The sequence below is a fragment of the Myotis lucifugus genome, unplaced genomic scaffold (assembly GCF_000147115.1).
Source record: "Myotis lucifugus unplaced genomic scaffold, Myoluc2.0 scaffold_226, whole genome shotgun sequence".
NCBI classification, from domain to species: domain Eukaryota; kingdom Metazoa; phylum Chordata; class Mammalia; order Chiroptera; family Vespertilionidae; genus Myotis; species Myotis lucifugus.
The window spans coordinates 314900-326477 of record NW_005871274.1 but is presented as its reverse complement, the minus strand read 5'-3'; the positions used below and the strand labels follow the sequence as shown (position 1 = coordinate 326477).

At 51.9% G+C, this 11578-nt stretch overlaps 1 non-coding gene across 1 annotated transcript; it reads right to left on the bottom strand.

Annotated features, from left to right (window-relative positions):
* Positions 1–2442: 2442 nt before the first annotated feature.
* On the bottom strand, positions 2443–2548 carry LOC111827833. The gene has a single exon (XR_002831561.1). It is a non-coding gene; the product is annotated as a U6 spliceosomal RNA (small nuclear RNA).
* Between the last annotated feature and the right edge of the window lie 9030 nt (positions 2549–11578).

Here is an 11578-nt window from a genome sequence, read left to right as displayed (position 1 = left end):
CAGCCCAGCACAAGGAGCTGAACAGCGTGGAGCAGCCTCCCAGAGCAGAGCGGAAAGAGGAAACATTTGTGCAGCTTTTTTTTTTCGAGTCTTGGGGTTCCCTGCACCCGGGCGGGCAGCTGCCAGGGACTCTCTGTAGGTAGGATGCTGCCAGATTGGAGAAAAACATCCGATTCCTGCTCCTCCCGCTGCACTCGGTGCTGACGTCACCGTTCCAGAACACTTGCTAGTACACGAGAAAGCCATGTGCTTCCGTTAGGATGTTTACAAACAACCGTGCTCCGGCCTCCGTGTCTGCCGCGCTGCACCGGCCCCGCCACGTCTTTCAGACACACCCTGTGTGGCCGGTGGCGGCCATCGATCCCTCACAGCCCACCTTCCTGAGTGTACAACTTCCCCGAAACTGCATGCCAAGCGACCCCTCTCAGTAACCCCTCGCAGTAGGGACTGTTATTAGCCTCATTTCCCAGATAAGGAGACGAGATAAAGCGAGAGATGAGTCAGTTTCTCCAAGGCCCTCGGCCAGTCTCAGACTCTGATAATCACCGTGGGGAGCACGGGCTCTGAGTGAGGTCACCACACTAGACACACAGTGAGTGCTTTGGACAGAAAGATCGTCGCCGCATCTGTGCACAGACAGACGGAAAGTTCTCTGCTTCCTCCAGGCCCTTCCTCCCGCCTCCCAGCTGAGCCTGAGGATTGCTGTGCGCTCCTTTAAAAAAAAAAAGTCTCCATCTTTTTAAATTTTTTATAATATTTTTTTTAAATTGATTTCAGAGAGGAAAGGGAGAGGGAGAGAGATGAGAGAATCATTGATCGGCTGCCTCCTGCACGCCCCCTCATGGGGATCAAGCCTGCAACCGGGCATGTGCCCTGACCAGGAATCGAACCGAATCGAACCGTGACCTCCTGGTTCATAGGTCGGTCCTCAACCACTGAACCACACCAGCCTGGTGCTGTGTTCTCCTTTTGACATATCTCCTACACTCTCTCACCCGGCGGCATCGGCACACCCACCCAGGGCCATGGTGGGCAAACTGCGGCTCCAGAGCCACATGCAGCTCTTTGGCTCCTTGAGTGTGGCTCTTCCTAAGCCTTAGGAGTACCCTAATTAAGTTAATAACAATGTACCTACCTATATAGTTTAAGTTTAAAAAATTTGGCTCTCAAAAGAAATTTCAATTGTTGTACTGTTGATATTTGGCTCTGTTGACTAATGAGTTTGCCGACCACTGGCCCAGGAGATTCCAGGGAGACGACTATTCCATGACGCAGTGGCCTGGCTGGGGAGGGGCCATCGGACACGGGGGAGTCAGGTGAAGAGAGGCACACGGTCTCAGGACTTAGACTACCTCGCAGGCAGGAGCTTACTGAATTAGTGTGATTCCTAACATCTCCGAGTTGGATCTCCTCCAGGCCAGCCAGCTGGTGCATTCAGTCCGACTCAGCTCCCCTTAACTCAATTAACCGAGCCGGCTGAGCTGAACTCAACAAGTATTTCTCAAGCACTGAGCCGGCTGCAGGGGGGCTGGGGGGGGGGGGTACAAAGGAGGGCGCCGCGCAGGCCTGGAGCAGACGCCGCGCGCCCTTAGTGGATGACACGGTGCCATCTTTTCTGAGCGCCGCCTTCACCATTTCCCCACATCTGCGCTTTCCCTGTGCGGGGATTGGCATCATATGTTTCTTGAAATAAGTTAATTTCCTTTTGAAAATTTAAGTTAATTTTTTATTATTGAGATGAAATTCACATGACGTAAAAGCAACTGTTTTAAAGTGATTAATTCAGTGGCTTTAGTGCATCCACAGGGTCATATAGCCACCACCTCTGTCTAGTTCCAAAGCACGTACATCACTCCACACCCACACGCATTAGGAAGTTCCTCCCTCTCCCACCTCCTCTAACCCTGCACCGCCTCTCACGGGCTTTCTGTCTCTGTGGATTTGCCCATCCCGGACATTTCCGATGAACGGAGTCACACACACGTGGCCTTTCGCGTCAGGCTTCTTTCACTGAGCACCACGTTGTTGTTGTTTTCATTGATTTCAGAGAGGAAGGGAGAGAGATGATGAGAGAGAATCATGGATTGGCTCCCCCCTGCATGCCCCCTACTGCGGGGGAGGGGAGGAAATCAAGCCCACAACCTGGGCCTGTGCCCTCGGCCGGAATCGAACCTGGGACCCTTTAGTCCACAGGCCGACGCTCTGTCCACTGAGCCAAACCGGCCAGGGCTGAGCACCACGTTTTAAAGCTTCATCCACATTGTTACATGTGTCAGAACTTCATTCCTTTTCGTGGCTGAATAATATTCCATTTTATGATTATACCACATTTTGTTTACCCATTCATCTGTTGGTGGACATTTGAGCTATTTCCAGTTTTTAGCTATTGTAAATAGTGCTTTTATTTTAATTCATTAAGATATAATGGACACATAACATTGTAAAAATATGAAACATTTCACGAATGTCCCTGTCATCCTTGCTTGGGAGCCATTTAGTCATCTCTATTTTGCTCCAATATTCATACATGTGCTGCCAGAACAGGCACTAAATGCATTTATTTATTTATTCATTCATTCATTCATTTTTATTGTTAATTCTCACCTGTGGATATTTTCCCACTGATTTTTAGAGAGTGGAAGGGAGAGGGAGAGACAGAAACATTGATGTAAGAGACACATCGATAGGTTGCCTCCTACACGCACCCTGACCAGGGCCAGGGAACCTGCAACCGAGGTACATGTCCTTGACCGGAATCGAACCTGGGACCCTTCAGTCTGAGGGCCGATGCTCTCCACTGAGCCAAACCAAGTAGGGCTAAAGACATTTATTTTAAAGGGAAAATTTACATCATTACTGTAAATAGGAAACCTGTATTTTAATAAAGCAGATACTTAACTCTTAGGAGTAAAAATTTCACCTGCACAACATAGAATTCCCCACCCACCCCCGCCACCACCACCACACACACACAGTATCAGATGCCATACTAGGAAGCTGGGTGCCGGATGTGGCTGGCCTTGACTTTGAACCTGCCTTTGCCATCTGAGTGAGCCTCTGGGCAAAGGTCCTGTCCTTCCCCAGCCTCAGCTTCCTCATGTGTTAACTGTTAGTCCTTAAAATCCTGAGTACGGTGCTCAGCCCTGTGTCCGGCACATCGTAGGGCAGTGATGGCGAACCTATGACACGCGTGTCAGAGGTGACACCCGAACTCATTTTTTTGGTTGATTTTTCTTTGTTAAATGGCATTTAAATTTATAAAATAAATATCAAAAATATAAGTCTTTGTTTTACTATGGTTGCAAATATCAAAAAATTTCTATATGTGACACGGCACCAGAGTTAAGTTAGGGTTTTTCAAAATGCTGACACACCGAGCTCAAAAGGTTCGCCATCACTGTCATAGGTGCTCAATACGTGAAAGCTGGTAGGCAGGCACCCAGGTCATAAACCCGGCAGCAGCGACAGTAGAGCAGCTGGCAGAGCAAGGATCTGCTATGCGCCAGGAGCTGGGCCAAGCGCCTCCCGCACGTGATCCCATGCAATCCCCACAGTGCTCCAGGAGGCAGATTATTAACCCCATTGTGTGGATCAGAAAACAGGCAGAGAGGTGGAGCCAGTAGCTGAAGGTCACACAGCAACAACTTGAACTCTGGGAAAGTTCAATGACAACCTGAGAAGGAACCCCGAGCGTCCCCTGGCGTGGCAGGGCTGCCGGGGTGAGCCGGTTGATTGCAGAACAGCTGCCTGTGCCCTGGAGGTCCAGACCTGGCACCTGGCCGCACCCCTGGCCTGGAGGCTGGGTCCTTGCTGCTTCCATCTGGCAGCGTCTCTCCCTCTCTGGCCCTTTCTCAGGTCGCCAGGATGGGGCTCCCGGAGAGACTGCGCAGCGTCACTCCTGTGCTGGTTGACTTGAGTCTGGTTAAGGGGCTTCACCAGCCTCCTGTACCCCGCTGTGGCCCCGTGTCCCTCACACTGCCCCTGTGTCCGCACTCTCTCCCCTTCCACGCTGCACGGAGCTTCAAAGGCTGTCTCGTGGCCTCCTACTAATTATCCGCCACCAGCGCAAATATTAGCGCGTCTCAGGTTCACACGCATCCATCACAGCTTCGTCAGCAGGGGTGTGCATGACTCACAGTCTCAGGAATCCTTTGCCACCCACGGGTGGCACCAGCACCAGGGTGATGTCAGTTTCCTGGGCTGTCATAGCGAATCCACACAAAGTGGGGGGCTTACCACATCAGGCATTTATTCTCCCACAGACGTGGGGGCCGGAAGTCCAAAAGCAAGGTGTCAGCGGGGCCACTGTCCCTCCGAAGTCCCCAGGGAGGGTCCTTCCTGCTCCTCCCGGCTCCTGGCGGCCCCAGGTGCTCCTGGGCGCGTGGCTGCTCCGCTCCCATCTCTGGCTCCGTCTCCTCATGGCCTTCGCCCTGTGTGCCTCTGCGTGTCCTTTTCCGTCTCTTCTATGGACACTTGCCACTGGGCTTAAGGGCCACCCTGATCCAGCGTGACCATCTGGGTCCTTACATTAATGACCCCTGCAGAGACCCTATTGCTGGGGTCACATTCTGAGACTCCAAGTGGACAAGGATACTTGGGGGACACTATTCAACCCACAACAGAGGCCTTCAAATAGAAGAGGCGCCTGGCAGTCTTTGCAACAGGTTTACAGTGTGTTTGACCCCAGTGGGTACAAATGCAAAAGGGCTGAATTGTCCTCCGCAATCCAAGCGTTATCAGCCACGTTCTTACAAATCTCTCTTCCCCGGCCCTCAGTGGCGCCGCACAGATCCTGTCACGTTCTGGCCAGTTCCAGTATCCACTAGTCCAGCTCGGCTCAGGAGAGTCTAAACCTCCACCTTGCTCTCCTCCACTTTCCGCAAGTCAGCGTGGCTGCAGGGCCGGAAACCTGGCCGGGCCTGGCCATCTCTGCCCTGCGCCTCCCTATGCGTCTAGTTCCCAAAGTGCACCAAAGATGGTGATCCCGTGCAGCCAAACAGCCAATGCTGCCTCACCGAGGGACCCGGATGTCCTACTCTCAGACTCGGCGGATGTGCCGATGTGCATCCCTGAGCAGGGGTGGCCAACCTCATTCAGCCCGGGAAACCATCTTCCCACAGAACACCCCCAGCCTGGTGCCCCCCAGAGCGCACTCTGGGACATGCCACACTGCACAATAGAAAGTATATCTGCAGCTATTCTGTATGCATTGCCATAGAAGATGAGGTTTTGAGTAAATACACCAACGCTGGGACCATTTTGTGATTTATTCAGAAACTTGGCTTCCAGATCCCTGTGGACAAGACCAACCTGGCGGGGAGACCACAGGTGCTCGGCAGGGCCACACGGACGGTGACGCTGGCCAAATGTTACCCCGAGAGAGGACCAGAGACTGGCAGCAGCCGGGAGGGTGCGACTCTCCCAGGGGAAGGTGGCGAGGACTTTCCAGGAAAATTCACACCACCGTGTAGTCCGATAATGTATGCAATCTGTAAATTCAACGACAGGGACCCAGCAGAATGGTAAGGGAAATAGCAAGATAATAACGAGAGAAAAGATCGGATAAATAAACGCAAGGGCCAGGCACGGTTTCACCTGCCGCTCTCCAGCAGTGGGTCTGAGCCCTGAGCACCGTCAGCCTGGAGCCTGGAGCCTGAGTCGGCGCTTAGGTAGCTGCTCTTTTCCTATCACATGGCGTCTAGAAGTCTGCCCACTTCTTTTTATTTTTGTTTTTATTTTTTATTGATTTCAGAGAGGAAGGGAGAGGGAGAGAGAGATAGAAACATCCATGATGAGAGAGAATCATTGATCAGCTGTTTCCTGCACACCCCCTACTGGGCATCGAGCCAGAAACCTGGGCATATGCCCTTGACCGGAATCGAACCCGGGACCCTTCAGTCTGCAGGCCGACGCTCTATCCACTGAGACAAACCACCGTCGCCTTCCCCTTTTCACTGGGTGCTCACTGCACAGGGGCAACCTTCCCCAACACCCGGAGACCTCGCTGCACCCCACTGCCTGGAGAAAGCATGACAGCCTCCAGTGTGATCTGTGCAGGGACTTTCATTGGGGCTGAGCCCATTCTAAGATACTTAACTACATCAGCCAAGACCCTTTTTTCTAAGTAAGGTCACGTTCACAGGTTCGGGGGGCGGGGGGAAGGGTCAGGATGTGGACATCCCTTTTATTTGGGGGAGGGGCACCATAAACCCGCTACAAAATGACGCCGGGTCCTTCCTCTTGTGGGTGGTGGTGGAGAAAGGGCTGCACACGCCTATGATTATTTTTTCTTTTATCTTCGTCGTGATGAATCAATCAAGTCAGCACCAGCACCAGGTCCTTGGGAACGCGGAAGGAGAGCGGCCGATGGCAGAAAGGCACCGTCGCCTTCCCCTTTTCACTGACCTTCACCAACTCTTTAATGATGCAAGTTTTCAGCCACAGGCTACCTAACTGCAGGAGAGCTACGGCATCCTGGGCCGGGGTAACGGGGTACCGCGTCCTGGGGGTTGGATGGGGCGCAAAAAGCAGTGAGTTTCAGCCACTGAGTCGGAGCCTCAGGCAGACACATCCTGGGACGGAGCCTCTAGCTTTCCCGCCCTCGTGGTCGGCTGCACGCGTCACTGGCTGGGGTGGTGCGGGTTATTTATTTATTGATGTCCCGTGTTAAGATTCCTGCCTTGGCAGCACCGAAGGGACCAGGGAGGCAGTGACTTCTTTTGACTCAAATTGCAATCAGCCAGCCTCTGGGCTCCGTGTTTATCTACTCAGAACTATTTCTGGTGTGTGTTCGTAGACAGCACACACCAAAGTATTTGGTATTTGAGATGCAAGCGTTAAGGATGATTACAGTTAGCTGCTAATGAGCATGCCTAGAATAGATAGTCTGTATGTGCGTGTGTGTGTGTGGATGTGTGTGCGAGTGTGTGTGCTCCATGTGTGTGCTCCGCTGTGTGTCTGCAAAGCAGACGTCTACAAAGCCGCCCCCAGGTGACCTCACCGATGTCCTGGGTGCTGTGCATGGCCAGAGGATGGAAATGGATGAAAACCGGCTTGTCTCAAAATACCCCCTTACCAGACACCCCAACTCCTCCATCTATCTCTGGCCTCTCCTTCAAAGCCACTCCACCCTATCAAGGAGCGTTGCTTGATCGCCCTCTGAACTCCTAGACCAGGATTTCATCTCTATACCAACTCAGATCAAATTGGCAGGGAAGACCTGGGGTCCCGAGTAGAAGAGGATGCTGAGGACCGACGGGGCTGTGCATGATGCTGTGTTAGTTTCTTGGGGGTGGGAGGGGGAGGGCTGTAACAAAGTCCACAATCTGGGTAGCTGGAAACTGTGGACACGGGCTTTCTCACAATTCCGGGGGCTAGAAGTCGGAAAGGAAGTTGTGGGCAGGACCAGAGGACCATGCTCCTTCCAAAGTCTCTAGGGAGGATCCTTCCTTGCTTCTTCCAGCTTCTGGTACCCCCAGAGTCCTTTGGCTTGTGGCTGCGTCACTCTAACCTCTGCCTCTGTCTCCGCTTGGTCATCTTCCCTCTGTGCCTGTGTCTTCACATGATTTTCTCCTCTGCTGTGCATGTGCGTGTGCCTGTGTGTGTGTGTGTCCAAATCTCCCTCTCTCTATAAGGACACCAGTCATCAGTCATCAATCAGAATCCAATGACCTCATCTTAACTTGATTGCATCTGCAAAGAGCACATTCATAGGTACAGGGGTCAGGACTTCAACAGATCTTTGGGGGACACAAACTCATAACAGGTAGCATGAGCAATGCTTAGGGATGCTTTTCACGGGTGAGGAAAGGGAAAGGGCCACCAATTTGACTCATCTGCCCTCCAGCACTTACTCATGGTATCATTTAGTTGAAATGAGCACAGGCTGCCATGACCACTAATCTACTGGTATCCACCCATCCATCCATCTATGACCTATCTATCTTCCTTTTTTAAAATATGTTTTTATTGATTTCAGAGAGGAAGGGAGAGGGAGAGAGATAGAAACATCAATGATGAGAATCATTGATCGGGTGCCTCCTGCATGCCCCCTACTGGGGATCAAGCCTGCAACCTGGGCATGTGCCCAGGAATCGAGCCTGGGATCTTTCAATCCTCAGGCTGATGCTCTATCCACTGAGCCAAACCAGCCAGCGCTGTCTATCTTTCCATCCATCCATGACCTGTCTTCCTATCTATCCATCCATCCATCCATCTATCCGTCATCTATCATGTATATCTATCTATTTGCCTTCTTAGGTAAACCAAAAGTTCCTCGAGATTATATGTCTTAGTTCCCTTGGGTTGCTAGAAGAAAATACCACAGACTGGGTGGCGTGTAAACTACAGAAACTTATTTCTCACAGTTCTGGAGGCTGGAAGTCTGGGATCAAGATGCCACGCGGTTGGGTGAGAGCCCTCCTCCTGGTCCGTGCATGGCACCTTTCACTGGGCCCTCACATGGTGGAAGGGATGAGTGGCTCTTTCTCAAGGACTTACTGTCGTTCAGGAGGGCTCCCCTCTAACACCCTCATCCCTTCCCCAAGGCCCCACCTCCCAATACCCTCACAATAGGCATTAGGGTGTCACATCTGAATTCTGGCTGGCGGCTGGATGGGGGCACACATACATTCAGACCATACGTATAGCACAAAGCCTTTGCATTTCCCTGCTGTCTGAGCTAGGATCTGGATGAAGTAGTCACTTAATAAATCCTTGGTCATTAATTAGTCTTCATTTTTTTGACCTCTGAAATATGTCAGAAAAAAAGGTCTCTCTCTGAAGCACAATCCCTAAGGGCGCCTGAGGGTTGGATGCCTGGGCTTGCTCGTCTACCCTCTGTCTTCTCAGTCCTTCCCCACATTCCGTAGATCTGGTCTACCAAACCCCACCTGTGGACAGGGTGTGCCCTCGAATAGGATGGCCTTGCAGCTATTCAGTGAGATGATAAGGTCAGAGTCACCCATCAAGTCCCTCTTCTAAGCAGCTTAGTTTTCCTAATGGGATGCAGGGTCCTAAAGAAACGGGAGGCGTCGGAATGTGGGGGTGTATGTGGGCTGGTTTCTAGCTGTGAGCTATGGAGCTGACATGATCGCTAAATCGATGGCGAGGCACCAAGCTATCGCCCTGGATCTGGGCGTCTGTAAAACCCAATTATTGACAGCCCTGATTGGAGGTGTAGCAGGCGGCTTTTCCAGCCGGTCAGAGCGCTTTCTCTCGCTGAGGACTGGAGCAGCCCCGGAGAAATGGAAATGTGACGGCCAGCTGATTGCTTTCACCGCCTGCATGGCGAACCACCCGCCCCCCCAAGACTCCGGGTCAAGTGCTCCTCTCCACGCGGATCTCGTGGGGAGGAATGAGCGCTCGGTGGTATTCCCAGTTACGGAGAAAGCAAGTCCACCTGACCTGGCTTCAGTGTGCCTGGCAGGGACCAGCCGGCAGGAAGCCTGCCTTCTTCCCAGCCTCTCTCAGCATCTCGAGCCACGGCCTAGGGGAGGGGGGGACTTAACCTCTGAGCTTCTTTGCTGCCTCATCTTAATGGTTCACCTTTCACCACTTCCTGGTCATGCTCTGGGATAAATGAGACGACCTTCTGCCTGTTTAGTCGCCCAGAAAGACTGGAACCAGGTAAAGGCAAAGGATAGCCATTCCTTTGGCTTTGCTGCCTGCCTTCCTAACTTGCGGATTTTTTGAATAATGGCAAAAATGGATGGACTCGTACAACTGTTTTTTCTTCCCTAGGAGCCTCCGGGCATCGCAGGGGCGGTGTATCATCGCTCACCTCTTTGTGGAGTGGATATTGTTGTGCCCGTTTCTTACTCAGCAGAGGGAGGGAGGCTGGCCTCAAAGTGAGCTACGCTGAGGCCTGGAACTAACTCCTGCTCCCAACAGAGCGAAGCTCCCCGGCGATGCACAGGTCCCGCGGGACACTCGGCCACCGGCTCCCACGCAGTCCCTAAGCCTTGGCTGATCTCCGCCCGCCCTCCCGCCAGCTGTGCTGACCGTGTTTTACTTCTTTACAGGCGCCAAGTGCTTTCCAACCTCAGACTAGTCACACCTGTTCTCCTCTGTGTGGGAGGCTCTTCCTCCTGCACGTGTTTCCTGTGGCCCATCCTACCCATCCCACAGGCCTCAGTTCAAGGTCACCTCTGCAGTGAAGTCTTCCACACCCCCAGGTGTTATCAAGCCCGCCTCCCAATTCTATGCTCTCATAGGCACTGCATTTTCTTCTTTACAGAGCTGTTCACACTTATACCTAAATAACTGTTAATGTCTGTCTTTCCCAATGAGTGATGAGTTCCATGAGGAAAAAGACCTATTTGTTTTACTCATTACTATGACCTCAGCACTGAGCAGGCACCCCATCTGTAGAATGAATGGACGGATAGATGAATTCATAGACAGACAAATGAATGAATGAAGGACAGGTGGATAGACGGATGGATGGATGGATGGATGGATGGGTGGGTGGATAACAGACAGATGGGTAGATCGATCCAGATGAATGGATGATGGAAGAATGAATAACGTATGTATATATTTGAGAAGGACCCAAAGTCCTAACAAAGTTTTAAGTTGCAAATGGTCAGAGGAGTTCGCGGATGAGCACCTAGGATACTGTGAGCAGCCCACACTCCCTCTGAGACTCCGGGTAGGCTCCTTCTTTGCCTCTTCCCAGCTTCTGCTGGTGGCAGTCCAGCCTCCGCCTTCCTCGGCTGCAGCTGCATCACGCCGACCGCTGCCTCCACCGTCACTGCCTTCTCCCGGGGTGTCTGTCTTCACACTGTCTTCCCTCTTCTTATAAGGACACTAGCCATTAGGGATTAGGGGTCCCCCCCACCCCAGTATGACCTCATCTTAACTAATAACACCTGGGCCGACCTTATTTCCAAACATGGTCACATATTGGGGGTTAGGACTTCAACATATGTTTTGGGGGGACTCAATTGAACCCATAACGACCTGTGAAACAGCGACACCTCTCCCTCTGCCTAGGATGGCAAGGAGACATAGGTGAGGATGTTGGAGGCGCCTGGTTTGCCACAGCAAGGAGCCAGAGATGACCTCCCTGTCCACGACGGGGGAAATGGACAAACTAACTGTGATACATGCAGATGATGGGAAAAGAGGCAGCAGGCAGACATATACTGCATTTGCATACATCACCATGGATCGCCTAAAAATACGGTGTGAAATAAAAAAGGCAGGAACTAGACTGAGATTTATGACACAATGCCATTGATATAAATCTAAAATATGCACCCAAAGAACAGCATTATATACGTTTCATAAGCATTGGAAAGTGGGGTTGAGAGGATTTATTTTGAATGCACTGGAGTTGCTGCCTGTGGGAGGCAGTGAGAAGGGGGTAGCAGTAGGATGAAGAAAAAAAATAATACGAGAAAGGCACGAGGCCGGGCCTTTGAACAGACAAATGCTGAAGGCGTGGGCCTCGAATTGGGAGTGTGGGTCTAGCGATGTGCACATCCGGGGCACCAAACGTGTGTAAACAGGGAAGAATCACCGTAAGGGAAGTAATTAGATGGGAAATTGCCCGGAGGGTTCGGAAGAATCCAGG